Source organism: Haliotis cracherodii, unplaced genomic scaffold, assembly GCF_022045235.1.
Source record: "Haliotis cracherodii isolate W230 unplaced genomic scaffold, xgHalCrac1.p SCAF_5, whole genome shotgun sequence".
Lineage (NCBI taxonomy): Eukaryota > Metazoa > Mollusca > Gastropoda > Lepetellida > Haliotidae > Haliotis > Haliotis cracherodii.
In genome coordinates this window covers 40,333,340-40,349,426 of record NW_027266308.1, presented here as the reverse complement: position 1 = coordinate 40,349,426, position 16,087 = coordinate 40,333,340, and the positions used below count along the sequence as shown (strand labels likewise).

General features: G+C 39.8%; 1 protein-coding gene across 1 annotated transcript in view; it reads right to left on the bottom strand.

Moving 5' to 3' along the window:
• The window catches only part of LOC139443207 (uncharacterized), a 33,153-nt gene extending 19,887 nt beyond the window's left edge, over nt 1–13,266 (bottom strand). The window contains exon 1 of the mRNA XM_071224175.1: nt 12,974–13,266. The gene's annotated coding sequence lies outside the window, so the exon portion shown is untranslated. The remainder of the gene's footprint in view (nt 1–12,973) is intronic.
• Between the last annotated feature and the right edge of the window lie 2,821 nt (nt 13,267–16,087).

The window sequence follows — 16,087 nt, the reverse complement described above, 5'->3', positions numbered from 1 at the left end:
CTCTGTCATTCTGAAGAAAACTGCACACTAGGCTTTTACTACACATGACATTTTTTTATATGAAAATGCTTTTTATTATACTTCTACTTCCAATGTCCTGTTTCAAACTCACTTACATCCATACTGTTTTAACAAATGTGAGAAAACTTTAACATTCCTTCCATATGGTCAATTTCAAATGTGACGTAAAACAAATCTCAGCTTTCTTTTATGAAGAAAAGAAAAAAAAAACGATTAAAAACCAACAACCTTTTGTGTTTGAAGGTGATAGACGTCAGCGTCACCCAAAAGACAGCTACGTCATAGTATGACTGACAAATACACTATATTGAAACAAGCCAACAGTTTGGGTCAAAAATAACACACGCCTTTGGTGCCCTTGGTATTCTTAGGTGAGGGGTAAAAGAAGGTTGACTCATTTGTTTTTCTTACGAGCCACCACCACACATGGGTGTATACGTTCTTTTGTCCGACGGTTTATAGTGCCTGCTATTTCTGCAAATATATATTTACTGTACAATTTAATATATGCTTCTTTTGCCTTTTGAGTTATTTTCTCATGCACCATGTGATGTTTACATGCCGCACGTTAAACTTACAAAACATGTAAATAGTAAGGTAATTATTATTAACATATTAGTTATATGTGAGGTGCATGTAAAAGCCTTCTTTTAATGATGATGATGGTGACGCATTTTTAATTTTAATTTATTTAATTTTAATCTGTAATAAATAATAATAATAATAATAATAATAATAATAATAATATAAACCATTTACACAAAAAGAACCCGATCCTTAATAATACAGCAGGAAGAACACTCGAAAATATGTTCATTAATGCATGATGAAAACAGAGTAGTTTGAATGTAGTAGTAACACAATGCGATGTGAATTTAATCAAATTGTCCAAATGAGGGTTGTTAAACAACTCAGGAACGTTGGTAATATAACCTCATTAAACACTCCCAGATGGTTTGAACATTTCTAATTACTGTGAATAAAATATGTCATAGCCATGTCCGCAACTGCAACATGCACTCATGTCATTGATTCTCTCACAAACATGGCAATGCATCATACAGTGGGATATTGTATGGTACGGAACGTCGATACCAGTTTATAGTCATTTAAATTTGCTTTGAATAAATGTCACAATAAAAAGAATGTCACAATGATACCAATATTTCAAAGTGAAATACGTGGTGTGCTGAAGATAGGAGTCCTTTTACACTGATAATTGATTTTTAATTAAATATTCTCCCGAGCTGACATTTTATATATACACATGTGATATATAATCATCGATGCCATTAATGTTATCAACATGTTTGCATCAATTTGTGCCATGTGTGACCATTACCGATCTCAGGGAACAATATGCACGTTTCTGTAGCTGTAGATGTGCTGTTGTATTGATGATGAATGTAAGCTCCACTGAATCCAACAATTACGTTAAATTCCTAAAAATTCCAAAACAATCCTAAAATTACATAGCGTGAACATCATTTCATGACATCAGATACGATGGCATATTTCAGACATACATGATGGCAGCATGGGTCGGTCGGTCGGTCGGTCGGTCGGTCGGAACCAAGCAACAGCTGCACAATGGCAGCGGTCAAACATTGAGGTGAGGTGAAATGGGGTTTAGCGTCGCGTCCAAGATTATTGCACTTATATAGCGACGTGCATGCACGTGTGTTTGTTTGTACTAGTCCGGACTGATGCCGATTTATAGTGCTAGCTCACTGAGATACCATGCCGCAGTTTAACATGAACACCCCACTCAGACACAGTATACTGACTCCGTGCCGACCAGTCCTTGTTTTAGCCCCTTAATGCCGAGCGCCAGACAGGATAACAACACTAACCATCTTTTAACGTCTTCTGGTATGACGCGGTCGGGGATCGAACCCGGACCTTCCGCTTTCCAGGTGGACGCTCTACCACTAGACCACGGAGGCGGTTGGTCAAACATTGAACCAGAGTAGCCGCCTTGGTACGTCCATCATAAAATGTGCACGCCAGAGAACAACCTATTCAATCTTCCGACGAAAACGATTCTGTTGGGCAATGCAAAATAGTGATGACAAATATATGAATGTGTCACTGAAAATCAATGATAGCACTAGGTGTTTGAGAAAAGAATAACCCGAGTTATTTCACCATGGAACTTTAGTCCTTGAAATTACAGAACAGGTACGTGTGTTGGTGGTTCGTAGACTCAAATTACTTAAATGTGATTTGATAGCTAAAGTAAATCAGTCGAATATCGACACCACACAAACTTCTAAACAATATCCACTGTTAAAACCTATCTGCGGTCCTCAAACATGGCATATCGACAAGAACTGCCTCAACTATGTCAGTTCGTGTACAGGTAACTGTTACTGTTAAATTGTACTTATAATGTACTGATTACTCATGACACGAGCTGTTGAACAGTTTTTGAATAGTGGCGCGAATCTAATATCATATACTGCCTATAGGCGCTAGGCGCTGTTTTCCAGTGAAGCATAGCCGTTCCAACCTTTTGACTGTATTGATGTAAGGTTTAGTGTACAGGAATATGGTTGCCATGGTGCGTCAACTGATAGACGTAATGGAAAATGTTCATGAAGTCTCTGTTGGGATCATATGACAATAGTAAATCCTTAGGACTCGTTGATCTCTGAATATAAATACTATATGAGTTTATAAAGAGAATGTTGATGACATGGTTTAGTTATGTCAAAAGTATTTATACAAATATATCGAAATTTAATATTTAACTAGCACCAAGTAACAAGTTAATTTTAATTCTTCACTGATGCATACTTGATTTAACATTTTGAAACCGTTTTGGAATGTTTGACATTGACAGTGACCTTGTCATTTGAAAGGAATGACATATATAATTCATCAATTCTGATTGGAAAATGCCATTAATGTAAATGACCATTTTTATGGGCATTGTGTATCGAGTGACCTTTTACAGAATATGTTTCGAAAGAAACATCTTAATGTAGAGATTGTTTATATTACTGGTACATTAAAGTTCATCTAAACATCACCATCCAGTATTTTTTATACGCTTCTCTTTGTCATCAGTGACTGTCATTATCAGCCAAACCGAATCAGAACAGTTTATAATTACAAAACTATTGGGTGTAATAATTACAGTGTCTTATGTATTCTGTCATTACAGTCTGAATCATTTTGTTATCAGTCTTGAAATTACCTATTGATATTGAAATAATCTATTAATATTGAAATAACCTTGACACACGTCAAAAGGTGATCCATGTCTTTATCAGAATCGATAAGAAATGAATTGAAGTTCGTGCCAGGTCACACAGTCTGATCTTTTGTGACCTTGGCCTTAATTTGCTGTCATAAAATTCTAAAAGTAGTCAAATGGATATAAGACCCACACCCACATCCACACCCAACTAAAAATCAAACCCACATCCGAAACCGCAGACAGGTATCCCGACATTCTGTACGATGCCAAACAAGAATACAGTGGCTCTCATCTTAACCTCCCATTGATTCGCAAACGTAAACACTAAAAGTCCAACCAAACTATTGTTCATAGACTTGGTGAATAAGACTACCAACGTCTTTTTCGACAGTCATCTTTCCCTTTATGTCTCTTGCTCAAAGCCGTTTGATCATGGTAACAATATTCGAGCCCTTAGCTTGTACTTGTACCTTATGTACCATATGTACCACATGTACCATATGTACCATGTGTTCGCGAACACCTGAGGTCACAATATTTGATAGTCATTTATAGACACATGATAATGATATTGTTGGAATTGTACACCGGACTCCTCTTTTAGCAGATAATTCTTGTACTTATGGAAAGTTTTTTTTTGTCGCTTTTATCCAAAATGAGAAAAAAGTGCAATTACTTTCAAACTTTATAAAATGACGCACGCGAATGAATATTATGAATATATAGGGTTTCAGGTTGGGAATCTCCAACATCCGTTGTAAGCTTGTGTCAAAGCTTAGGAAAATAACACATTCAATACGACCTGCTAAGAGGGGGTGCTAAAATAAGACGTAAAGGTACTGTTGTCTTCAGCGTAGAGCATCCGCATTCTTTGAATAGACACACAATCAACAACCAAACAGATTATCCCGTTAATGAGCAGTAACTGGCATTGTACAATGAAAGCAGAGTTGACTGCATGTGGAAACGAAACTAGTTTGTAGCCGAGATCTTGAAACGACTTTCAAACGAACGCTATTTAGCGTTTGTATATCTACACCCGCTTGTCGACTCGGGTCGACGTTGACCACGCGATCCTCGTTGAAGTGCAATGGCCTTTGACACGATACCCGCACACCGGGTCATATTTCACTCATGAAAAAGCCCGGGTGCACTGAATTATACATGTTTGTTACGATTCCGTTGCCAGGGACAGTGGCAGCTACACATATAAAGACATAGTTAGGACAAAGGAAGAGGGAGTTACAGAGTAGAGAGAACAAAAGCGCGAGATGGGTTGACAAAACCAACGAAAGAGAGATAGATAGATAGAGGGAGAGAGAGAGACAGACAGACAGAGAGAGAGAGAGTGAGAGAGGAGAGAGGGAGAGAGAGAGGAGAGAGAGTGAGAGAGAGAGGACCAATTTGTGATGTGACACGGTAAGGATAACACAAATAATAATTTGTAAATAGCTTATACACATATAAAGACATAGTAAGGACAAAGGAAGTGGGAGTTACAGAGTAGAGAGAACAAGAGCGTGAGATGGGTTGACAAAACAAACGAGAGAGAGAGAGAGGAGAGAGGGAGAGAGAGAGAGAGAGAACCAATTTGTGATGTTACAAGGTTAGGATAACACAAATAATAATGTGTAAATAACTGGTTGATACAGTTTACCCAAGAATCCTACTATAGTGAGTGAGTGAGTATGGTTTGACGCCGCTTTTAGCAATATTCCAGCAATATCACGGCAGGGGACACCAGAAATGAGCTTCAAACATTGTACCCATGTCGGGAATCGAACCCGGGTCTTTGGCGTGACGAGCGAACGCTTTAACCACTAGGCTACCCGACCGCCCCGAATCCTACTATAACATGTGTACACAAGGTTGTAAAGGTTGTATACGTTCCCATCCATTAGTACGTTATATATATACTTTAATACAATCGTGCCTTCAAACGCATTTCATTCCTTCGAGATGGTAATCAGCTACCATGTCAGCATAGGCGTCGTTTGTTGTACCATAACGACATAACATCCCAGACTGAGCCGGCTATTTGAAAAGACGTGCACATATAGTGCACACTAAAATGCCCTAAGCTTTTTCGTATTTACAATATCGATAAGAACACTAGACTTGCGGGTGTTATTGAGTATTCGATGAGCTGGAATTTTGCCATTTGGAGTATCCAGCAACCATCATTTGTAAATGACATTTGTGGGCATCGATTGCTTACTAACGCCTGTAAATGGCAAAACAAGTCGTTTTTATTTGCTCAACCATGTCATTTTCATTTCATGAGATGCGGGTATGATAACTTATGTTGTCACGAACATAACCTAGTTACGCCACAAAACAAAAAACGCCACTCTGTCGCACGATGCTATTTATTCCGTGTTCATGGATCAATGACGGAAGTCCCATGTATAGTACAAAGCCACAACTGTATACTTTTCTACACACGGCAGGCTGTGTCGTTCCCACAGCCAGCACGCAAACACCATGAGACAGGGTTGGAACTGATACATAAACAATTGACCTGTTATTGTCTTCAAAGTCATTCGTTCATGTTGGGAGATTCTGCTTCTTATTGTTTATTATACACCTTTCACAGGAAATGGTGTTTAAATATCAACCGTCAACGCCAGCGAATAACCTGATTATCCAACGAAACGGATGAAATTGTGGGTAAAGGGCAAAACATGCGTTAAGCGCGTTAAAACCATATTTCAGTTATAGAGCAAAGTCCATGCACGTGAATGTGTGGCTGTTTGATCTTCTCCGGACATACTCCATTTAATACTGCTAGCCCACTGAGATATAATACTGTAGTTTAACATGGATACCCAACTCGGACTCTGCATACTGACACAGAGCAGACCAGTCCTTGTTTTGTCCCATTGATACCCAGCGTCGGGCAGGGTTACAACAAGTACCATCTGTTAACGTCTTTGCTATGACGCGACCAAGGCATCGAAACAACAACCGACCGGAACACCAAGGGGCGGTTAGAATCTTATTACCCGCGCACGTCATGCCTCCTGTGTCATATTTTATTTAAAATAATACATTGAAGATATTTCAAATATCTCCTTTTCCCCCGCCACGAGATGATGAGAACATGATATGTCACTCGACACCTGAAATATCCTATTTATATGTACATTTTGTGTAGATGTCTACCGGAAAATGTAATTATTTCATTAATTATTTTTATTACAAATGTAAAACCTTGAAAAGTATATTCTCCATACCTAACACACAGGGACGGTTCACCACCCTTTGTATTTGCGACTAAAAAAGTAGTTACATGTTTGATAAGTTTTAAAAATGTAAAAAGTAACCAATAATATTTGGGGTCACGAAAATTCTTTACATATAGATATGATTGTATACAGAATCTACTTTAACAAAAAATATCTTGGAAAACTTCGAGACCGCTGTTGGAAGCGAAAGAATACACGCTGGTCAAGTAAACAAAAATGGCGAAACGAACAGTCTCTATTGACGAGTTAAATGAGACATTAACAGTTTATAACGAAACATTTTCAAGAGAATAACAAACGGCCTCGAGCGATATTAACTCCATAAATGACAATCTGTCATTATTGTGCCTTGTCAACGTTGAACTAACGTTAAAGGGAAGTTTACAGTTTGTGTACGGACCAGACACTTACGATAAAGGGAGACAATTTTAGGGGAGCTCATTCTTGAATGACAATAGTTCCGTCAAAGTGTTATGTTCACAGCAGTGAAATATCAAGTGTTATGTTCACTGCAATTAAAATTTCACTCTTCTCAACTTCGGAAAACTTTCACGTGATTCACGTTGACGGATATAATAAATGTACTCATTCATTATGTCAGTGTTTTGACCTTGAAGTATTTATGTTGTTGTTGAAGGTGTTAAAGAGATGATAGCAATCGTCGCGGACTATTGTTATCCAATATATATCGATAATCGAGGTTACTTTTGTTTTCTCAGTAAATTTCAGATGACATTTGCTTTCATTTTTGGGGAATTGACGTGGGCCTCTGAAGATTGATATGCAACATCTGTGGTCCCCACGTTTTGTAACAAAAGCCCCATGGATCAAGGAATGACGTATGTTTGTCATGTTGTGTACAAAGTTGAAAAGAAAATGTTTTGACAGAAATGAACCTGGTTCTGGTCTTATTGTAAAAAATCAAGCAAATCCGTTTTGTTTTTGAGAATCCACATGGTATTAATTCTACTTATATCACATACTTTCTGTGAATATATGGAAAGTCCTTCCTCGATTGTATTCAGGATTATGGTGAATCTTTGAGACAGGGATTTGGTGGTACATTTGATGAACCCAGCAATACATGTCACCGATTTATATGGGGCTTTGGAATCCAGTACAAAAGAGGAATGGACATATCCTCTGGGTTTGGAGTCCAGTCAAAAGTTCAAAATACTGATGCATGGCAGATTTATTTCCCCCTTTAACATACTGGCCTTATATACTCACACGCAAAAGAAACGCATGTCGAGTATGCAGTATACCTGTTATATATTTTCAACAGTAAAGAATAGAAATACTAATAGGGCAAGATTGACAAACATTTGACTGAAGACAGTTTAATGGATTAAAAGGCAGATGACATAATTGTTTTTTTCCAAATGGTAAGGGCTTATACAGTTTCGGGTCAATACCCAAAACGTCAGTCAATACCTGGTGTGACCACCATTAACATTGATCACTGACACACATCTCCTGTACATTGAGTGGATCAGACGATTTGTGAAGGCCCTAGGAATACCCCTGCACACATCCAAAGCAGCTGTGCCTAGTTCATCGGCAGTTGTAGGGACTGGGCGCACATTGTGCAGACGCCTTTGAACCTCATCCCACAAGTGTTCGATGGAGTTCAGATCAGGGCTGAGGGCTGGCCACGGTAGAACACGGATGTTGTGTTGTTGCAGAAAGGCCATGGTAGCTCCCGCAACATGGGGACGAGCGTTGTCCTGCTGGAAAATGTGTTGTGCAAAAAATGGAACAACGTGGGGTCTGATCACTTGGTCGATATACCGCTGAGCAGTGACGCCCTGTCCCCGACCTTGACCATCATTCAGAAAGCACATGGGACCAAGTCTCGCATTAAGTACAATCCCTGTCCATATCATAACGCTAGGTCCACCCCATGGATCCCTTTCCTCAACGTTTCTGTCAGCGAAACGATCACCTCGACGCCACAAAATTCTGACTCTTCCGTCTGCATGGGAGACACAAAAGCGACTTTCATCAGAGAAGATGACACTCACGATGACGCCAATTGTGATGACCCTGTGCCCACTGAAGTCGTGTTTGTCGAAGCCGTGGTTGGAGAACAGGACGACGTGCTGGTCGGCGACATCTGAGGTTGTTGGAACGGAGACGTCCGATCAGTGTCCCGGCTAATGTGTCGATTATTTGTTCCTATGGTCTGTTGAGCACTTTCACTTGCAGTTAGGAACGGATGTCGCTGGTGTTGACGGGTAATCTGCCGATCTTGTCGAGGTGTGGTGACCCTAGGATGACCGCTCCGAGGAAGGTCATCTGTGGTCTGTGTAGCATTGTATTGATGCAGGAGACGGTAAATTGTGGTTATGTTAACGTTGAAATGACAGGCAACATCCTGGACAGACTCTCCAGCTTCCAAACGTCCGATATCCTGGTTTCTCTGCATTTGAGCTAGGCGTGGCATTGTTGACCAAGGAGTGGTAGGTCCAAGAATCGGCCACAGTTTTATACCCACTACAGTTCGTGACAGTTAGTGCATTTTCGATTTCACGAGAAACTGGTGCATGATACCCACATATTCATTGAAATGGTGCGTTTTGGCGATTCGATTTATATGTTGCGTTTTTACTCGGGCTTCCAAAATGCAACCAAAAATATTGAAAACACCATCAGGCTTCACTACATGCTAAAACTCGTATCAATTTATGGTTCCGTGTTTGTTACCTATTTGCTTAAAACCACTTGCGTTTCTTTTGCGTGTGAGTATATATGGAATATGTGATATATCACTTATACCAGATTCTTTGATCAGACATTTAATGCAGTGATTCTCACATATAATGGAAGCCTTGTTAGTGGGAACAACTACGAACTGTTCATGTATATCTTATATAGCGAAATTTCGGTGTAGATCCTCATACCGTTGTCAAGCAACAGAAGGGTGGTTGATGGATAAGTCAGGAGTATTCAATGTTGCTGGATTAACCAGCTAGAAGGATAAATGGGCACAATGCATTGAGGTTCTGCGGGTTATATTGCAGTGTAATAAACAGAACTATTTGCATGACCTCATTCTTAATACCTTCAAGTTGTAAGAACCTACTGACTCCACCTCGTACGACTACCCACGCATGACAAAATACATAAACTGCTAGCGCCACACAATGCTCAATGCATAAGGGACCTGCGTGTATCCTGAAAAAGAGATCTGCCTGCATTCAGCATATTAAAATCCTGAAACATTGTAAACAAGTTCTCCTACCTGACAACGCCCAAGCAACATCATTTGCACACTTGGCCATGAAGCCCCTGATACCAAATAAACATCTTGTCATGTGTTTTCTTGTCGGCAGGTTCAGGTTTAAAAGTACATTAAATGTTACTCAGGGTAAATGCTGTATATGCCTCACAGGGAAAGCTGATAAAGGTGTCACACCCATATTTCACGTTTTACGCTCTTCCACTCTCACGACCAAATTATTAATGATGGCTTTGGAAAATGGTAATCTCTCTCGTGTTACAGCTGTTACAGTTGTCACACCAAACAACATATTCTATTTATGGTTCAGCTATATTATGGTGCGTCAGCTTCTTGTTTCTGGAAAACCAGTTGTGATGCATCTCATAGACGTTCGAGCCACGAGCGCGGTTATGGTGCTGAGAAACCCAAAACTAAAATTAAAGCGAATTTGAGATTCGTGATGCGCTGGGCTTGACGTTTGTTTAACCTTGTCGAAAAGGATAATGGATTTATCAAAAACATCAAGACTTATCATCATCATCATCATCATCATCATCATCATCATCATCATCATCATCATCATCATCATTATTATTATTATTATTATTATTATTATTATTATTATTTACAGATTAAAATTTAAAAAATGCAGCAAAAAGGGTTTGGGTGATCCTGGCACAGTCAGGCTGGTTAGGCTCATCATCAGCTCAGGGCCCTTGCCCCCTCCACACGCAGCCCAGACAGTGAATGGGACTTCTCTCAGGAAGTGCTGCCAAGTCAAACCCACCTAGAACTTTTCGGAGAATGTGAAGACTCCCCAACACTGCAGCCTTCTGCATTACCCAGATTGTCAGAAGGGCTGTATTCCTGGTAGCAAACCCGGGTACTCTCCCAATGTCAGTCAACCAAACCTAAGGCACCGAGAACACTTGGGAGTCGGACAACTTGGTACTTGGGATGCAAGCGTGACATTTCGAAAGCGAGGTCCGCATATTTACCATGTTTTTCCTCTATTATTATTATTATTATTATTATTATTATTATTATTTATTTATTAATTATTATTATTATTATTATTTATTATTTATTATTATTATTATTATTATTATTATTATACAACTCAGGGAATTGTCAGGGTCGATCTTTTCTATTCCAGTCAATTGAATGTCACATTATAGGACTATATAGGCATAAACAGGAAAGGTGTACACGTTACTACGCAACACAGATCCAATATTCGTGATGTGCCATTGTTATGTTATTACTCGAATGATTGTAAGACTATGAATACACTTCAGTTCCGGTTTTCTTTCCCGTCTTCATTTAAGATCCAAGGGTAAGTACCCTATAGAAACAGCACGTGTATTACATATACTTGTAGAGCGCTAGTTAAACCATATTGATGAATCAATATCTCTCTGACAGTACCTCCGCAAAGAATTGACGTTTGTGTGGTTCCGACCGGAAGACAAACACACAGCTAAATGGAATCCTGACTATAGACACAAAGGCTAATCGGTAATCATGTCACTACAGTAACCATGGCAATGTTGAGCCTTATCTAATAATCCATAATCAGACCATTGTAAGCTACAATGAAGGCGAACCGGTGATCGTCATTGATAGACATATATATGTTATTATAGTTTCTCCTCCCGTACAATTGTTATGTTAGGATAGTTGATCAGTAACTATCCCTTTCCTTACGGGGAGTAGTCTGTCATACAGACCCTCAAAACACGTATATCCAATACAGCCCATGCAAGTCTATAATAGTTGTCAAGTCTAGATTAGTGACAAAAAAACAGTGGTTAAATCATCAGAATAAAAAAGTAACATGGATCCCAGAATGGACTCAGATGCTCTCCATTTTCAGATAAGACCGCTGGAGCGTCTGTCCGGATTGCGGAAGGTCCGGGATTCGATCCCAGACCGCGTCATACCCAAAGACGTTAAACGATGGTACCCTGCCTGGCGCACAGCATTAAGGCGTTAAAACAAGGGCTGGTCGGCTCGGAGTCTGACCAGTATACTGAGTAAGGTATCCATGTTAAACTGTGTTAACTGAGAGGGATAGCACTATAATATTGATATCAGCATTTGTCGGGACTTGTAAAAACAGCCTCCCCCCCCCCCCATCCACACACACACACACACACACACACACACACACACACACACACACGTTCTCACTGTCTATCTCGTCACTATACAAGTGTAAAAATCTTGAACGTGTCGTCATTTTCAGATAGATGTCTGGACATATAACACTTACTGTCCTCTAAATTGCCCATGCTCCCAGTAGGAGGGGCTGTGTTTAAGGCGAGCTGTCTCACATACTTTTAGTGGCATATCAGTGATGGGTGATATCGGAATGTTTACCCGTCTTGTGAATTTCCAAGCATTTATAGCTCTGCAGGTTTGTTTAGTCTCTGTAAACGCAGAGAGTCCATGAGCTCCTTTTTATAAGTTTTTTGTTATTATTATGATTTAACAAATTATTTTTTCTGTAAAACATTTTCCTTTCATAGACTAGATATTAGTCTACTCAGGGGCTGCAGTGATGATGATCAACATAATATGTATTCATCGAGAATTAGTAACCTTTTTAATATCGAAATCAACACCCAATCTAGTACGATGTAGATATGTTTATATAAAATACGAATGGTGAGATGATGATGATGATGATGATGATCATCATCATCATCGTCATCATCACCATCATCATCGTCGTCGTCATCATCATCATCATCATTGTCAGAATCATCGTCATCTTATAAAAACAAGCTCACCACCAAACGCACTCATTTAATAATATCTCAATGGAGCAGAATGCTGAATGTATATGTGTAATATCAAAATGAATTTCTGATTATGTTACAGTGGTGTAGTCTGTATACAGGTTCAGACATCTATGTGGCTACATTATAACGGCTTTACACATTATCCCCGTGTCGAATCGAAACTGGAATTTATGACAACGTAATAACCACTAGGGTAGCCCATGTACCAAAAACGAACATCTCTACCTAAAATCAATGCATATTTACTTAAAAACAGAATGTCAATACGGAGAATTCACCTCCATACGTGTACCACATAGCCATGTATTCACGCATGGAGATATCCAACACGCTGTGCTATATCTGACATTTAAACTTGAGTATCCTCACCAAGTTCATCGTATGAACTAAAAGTCGAGACTAACAAAACACGTATCAAGATTAAACACGAAACATTCTCAAACAAAACAGCATGAACTATGGAACGTACCTTAGCGATGTTAACCTGTTTCACGTTGACAACATTCTACCTCACACCGAAGATGATAACAAGGCTGCCGTCACTCGGAACGCTTCAGTGACGCCGTTGACTGTTCCTTCTGGGTCAGGTATCAAATTGCAAAGTGAAGCTGGGGTAGGATAGACGTTATTGTTAAACACAATAGTGGTGATTGTGGTCATGTCAAAGTCGCTGACAATGTTTCATGGCCGCAGAGCACTGCAATAGCAATATCGATTGAACCAGTAAACCATACTGGCATGGCCTTCCTTTGCTGACGACGTACGCTGTAAATAACAATTTACCTGTGGATGTTTACCTGTTCACTCAGGTAAATCTAACGCGGCATATTATGCAAAGGAGGAAATAAATACATGTTTAAAAATAGTCTTGGAACGTTTCAGGTCAATCGGGTCGAAGCACACGTGTTATTTTTATCGAGTTAATTTACATGTAATAGTAATAATGATGAATGAAAAAAACACAGACGTTACTATGGCAACCAATAGTCACGGAAACCAATCAATATATCGTAATGATGATTGTTCTATGCGCCTGTGTTATCATTTATTCATTAGAGAGACGTGTTTCTCGTAAATAGAGCAATTTGTTCCTTTTATCTGACTGTGGGGAAGAGTTATGTGTGTATGGAGATAGGTTTCGAACAAGGTATCAGTTAATGTCGGAACTCTATGAAATACCGAACGCTGCTGAAACAACAGCGAGTGGATGTCATTTGATTCTGTGATCAGCTCACCGTGGAAGTGTCACCCAGTTGCAAATGTGAGCTTCACGCTTCCTGTACTGTTTTTTTTCCGCTGACGTTATTATTTACTTAGCATATGCTTGTTCAGGGCCTAGTACTGACGCGGTTATGCCCTTACCTCGCCTTTTCAAAACAATGTTGCTTTTTCTATGTAAAAAATAACATGAATACACAATGCCATTTAGAAAGGATAACAATACAGACAATATATTGCACCGCTGTTGCATGTTACGTGGTTGATGTGACCCTGTGATCGTGTAACATCCGCGTACACACATACGGTCTTATTGTCGACGTCTTGTTGAAGAAACGTGACGCTAACACTGCAGTGACGTTCATGAGTGAACGGGGGCTTACAGCAATGCTACGTGAAAAAATGTAGAACATTTAAAACGTACATGGATTTGCATCATGACTACACATTTAACTTAACATATGAGTGAGTGAGTATGGTTTTACGCCGCTTTTAGCAATATTCCCGCAAGAAATGGGCTTCACACATTGTACCCATGTCGGGAATCGAACCCGGGTCTTCGGCGTGACGAGCGAACGCTTTAACCACAAGGCTACCCGACCGCCCCGAGTCTGTTTATAATCAATTGGGAGGAAGGATACAGGTGTGTTCCCTGTCAGTTCCCCATTGTTTACGGGGGCACGGGTGGCCCAGTCGTCTAAGGCGCCGCGATTCGAGTTTGGACCAGACAGTCCAGTGATTAACATCATAAACATCGATCCACGCAATTGGGATACGATGACATGCATCAACCAAGTCAGCGAGCCTGACCCCCCGATCCCATAAGTCGCCTCTTACGACAAGCGTAGTCGCCTTTTACGGCAAGCAGGGGTTGCTGAAGATCTATTCTAACCCGGATTTTTACGGGTCCCCGGCCATTATGATCTTAGAGACATTATAATATTTTAAAAAGTATAAAACATGTATATATGTATATATCTCCTCCTTTGCATAATATGCCGCGTTAGATTTACATATATATATACATATATATATATATATATATATATAGAGAGAGAGAGAGAGAGAGAGAGAGAGAGAGAGAGAGAGAGAGAGAGAGAGAGAGAGAGAGGGGGGGGAACACTCTTTTTTTTAAATAATTAAAAGCAAACCCACTCATACAACCCAAATTCCAGGGACACTCCCTTTAAGAAATGCTGGATTCGCCCTTCCTTTCAGAGAGGTCTTTTATGTCGTGACAAGAATTGATGAGGACCCATTTGTTCAGTGGAGTGAATCTTTGTTGCCTTGGTCACATGGCTGAGGATGCGTGACAAACATCTTCAACCTTCACCACTTTAAACATTCTGTCCATAGAAATGCCGACGGACCATGATTATGTAGAGCGTCCCAGGAGGCTGTAGCATTGTCTGTGCTGAGTCAACTACAAAAGAAATGTTTGGACCGAGACTCAGCCCCTTCTGGGTTGTAAAACGAATACATTTCTTTAACGTTTTTCTTTACTTATAAGCAGCGTGTACACAGCAGATGTAATTCAAAATTATTCATTTTCCTCGGCATGAGGCAATAAGTATTGTTATATTACTGATATATTTCATAGATATAGCCGGGGGCACGGGTGGCCCAGTCGTCTAAGGCGCCGCGATTCGCTAGGCAGATTTGCGTCCCCCCGGCACGCCAGAAACCTATGATTGTGGGTTCAAATCCCGATTCGCCCTGATTATGTTTCTAGGTTTGTCAGCACCATACCCGTGCTTGTGGGTTTCACCGAAGAGGTAAACGTCCGAGGCCTGCGTCACTTCGGGCTTTCCTCCCACATTAAGCTGACACGCCGTGATATAACTGGAATAATGTTTAAAACCAAACTCGCTCACTCATAGCTATAGCCTATGGACGTTTATAACGGATCTATGCCTTAGACGTATATAACTGGTGTGTACCATGGACGTTAATAACTGATATATCCCATGGACGTTTAACACTGGTATATTTCATAGAAGTTTCTAACCAATATATCCCATGCATGTGTATAACTGATATATCCCACGGACATTTATAACGCATATATCCCATGAACGTATATAACATATATATCCAATGAAGGTGTATAACGGATAAAGGTCATGGACGTTTATATCTGCTACACCCCATGAAGGTTTATAACTACTATATCCCATAGACGTTTATAACTGATATATCCAATGAATATTCAGAAATTTGTATAACCAATGGATGTTAAAATCTTATATATCCCACGGACGTTTACAAATGATGTATCCCATGCGGGTTTAGAACTGATATATCCTTGGACGTTTATATCTGACATATCACATAAACGCCTATTATTGAGATATCCAATGGTGGT